General features: G+C 49.9%; 1 protein-coding gene across 11 annotated transcripts in view; it reads left to right on the top strand.

Annotated features, from left to right (window-relative positions):
* The window catches only part of CATSPERG (cation channel sperm associated auxiliary subunit gamma), a 35,744-nt gene that overhangs the window by 28,384 nt on the left and 5,113 nt on the right, over positions 1-2,247 (top strand). The gene's annotated exons all lie outside the window — the stretch shown is intronic.

Below are 2,247 nucleotides of genomic sequence, written 5' to 3'. Positions count from 1 at the left end.
TGAGCTGAGCATGGTGGCGCATGCCTGTAATCCCAGCTACTTGAGAGGCTGAGGCAGGAGAATTGCTTGAGCCCAGGAGACAGAGGTGGCAGTGAGCTGAGATCGTGCCACTGCACTCCAGCCTGGGCGACAGAGAAACTGTCCCAAAAAAAGAAAGAAAGAAAAATAAAGAATGACCTTGGGCAGTAAAAAGGGGTTGTAGCAGTCCCCAACTCCTTGGAGTACATGAGATTTCATGTGCTGAACTAAATAAACAAGGAGGAAGTGTGACCTCACCAGGGTGGGCAAGGGGGAGCATGGCAGGATGAGCTTGGAGCAGTGATGAGGCCGAGCAAGTGTGGCCTCATGGGTCATGGGACATGAGCTGGCTCCTTGGGAGGGCTCAGAGTGGAGGGACTTGGGTGTCCCCAGGGTCTATCTGGCTGCATGGGGTAGGGGGATATTAATGAGAGGACTGGAAGCAGGGAGACTCTGGAGGAGACAAGGTTGGGGAAAACAGCGTGAGGGCAAAGGAGTTGGCGGTTTAGGGGAGAGAATGGGTGGGCTCTGGGTCTATTTTTCAGGCTCAGGCTAGAAACAACAGGCCATCCTGATGGGCTGGATGTGGGCGTGAGAGAGAGAGAGGTGCAAGGTGTTCTTCCTGACAGCTGGAGGAGTGGAGGTGTCATTCACCAGATAGTTCTGGACAGATTGAACCTGGGATGCCCGTGGGAACTCCCAGTGAGTGAGAGAGCAACAGCTGTAAAGTCTATGGCCCAGACCTGGTGTGGGATGCATTTGATGGCCAAGAACCCCTCTCCCCAGGTGCCAGCAAGCATAGGCCACAGCCTCCAGATTCCATGTCCCTTTGACAATCAGCTGATACCCTTGTGTCTTACCTCCTGAAATGCGCCCAAGGACCCTTCCTTCTTTTTTTCTTCCCTTTCTTTTTCGATGTCTCTTTCTCTCTTTCTTTGTTTCTTTCTCTTTTTCTTTCTTTCTTCTTTCTTTCCCTTCCTTCCTTTCTTTTTCTTTCTTTCCTTCCTCCTTTCTTTCCCTTCCTTCTTTCCTTTCTCTTTCTTTTCCTTCCTTCCTTTCCTTCTTTTTTTCTTTCTTTTTCTTTCTTTCCCTCTCTTCCTCCCTTCTTCCTTTCATGTTCTCTTTTCTTTTTCTTTTTCTTTTGTCTCTGTCGCCCAGGGTGGAGTGCATTGGCAAAACCACAATGCGCTGCAACATTGACCTTAGGGGCTCAAGCCTCCTGCTTCAGCCTCCTAAGTACTGGAGACTAGAGGCTTACACCACCATGCCTGGCTACTTTTTGTATTTTTGGTAGAGACGGGTGTTGCCATGTTGCCCAGACAGGTCTTCAACTCCTGGGCTCAGGCGATCCTCCCACCTCGGCTTGGATTACAGCATGAGCCACCACACTAGGTCGACCCTTCCTTCTAAAGACCGTGTCATGGGGGTTCCCTGACCCCTGATACCCATCCTGGGTTCCATTTCCCTCATATATTCCAGGCTCCCACAGGATAATCCAGGCCTGACTTTTGATTTATAAAGTCTGACTAGATGGTGCTCAGCAGATACAGCTGTCAGTAGTCTTATTTTAGAGGCCGCTGCGGCCAATCTGTCTGTTCCAATCCCAACACTACCACCCAGCAGCCGTGTGGTTTTGGATCATCAATAAGTGGTTTAACCTCTCAGTGACTCATTTTTGCCAACTCTAAAATGGAAGGTATTAGGCCAGGCGTGGTGGCTCACACCTGTAATCCCAGCACCTTGGAGGCCTAGGGAGGCGGATCACGAGTTCAAGACTCTGAGACCAGCCTGGCCAGCATGGCGAAACCCCATCTCTACTAAAAATACAAAAAAGTTAGCCGGGCATGGTGGCACATGCTTGTAGTCCCAGCTACTCGAGAGGCTGAGGCAGGAGAAGTGCTTGAACTCAGGAGGCGGAGGTTGCAGTGAGCTGAGATCACACCACTGCACTCCAGCCTGGGCGACGGAGCAAGACTGTGTCTCAAAAAAAAGAAAAAAGAAAAAAGGAAGGTATTAATAATTTCTACTCTGTGGGGCAATTGAGAATTAAATGAATTTGAATATGTAAAGCTCTTAGAACATCACCCATTGCCTGGTACACAGTAAGAGTTACATGTGTTTGCAGTTATTAAAAGCATTTTTGCCGGGCGCGGTGGCTCAAGCCTGTAATCCCAGCACTTTGGGAGGCCGAGGCGGGTGGATCACGAGGTCAAGAGATCGAGACCATCC

The sequence above is a fragment of the Cebus imitator genome, unplaced genomic scaffold (genome assembly GCF_001604975.1).
Source record: "Cebus imitator isolate Cc_AM_T3 unplaced genomic scaffold, Cebus_imitator-1.0 Scaffold356, whole genome shotgun sequence".
NCBI classification, from domain to species: Eukaryota; Metazoa; Chordata; class Mammalia; order Primates; family Cebidae; genus Cebus; species Cebus imitator.
The sequence above is the reverse complement of the archived record's forward strand: the minus strand, read 5'-3'. Positions and strand labels throughout refer to the sequence as shown.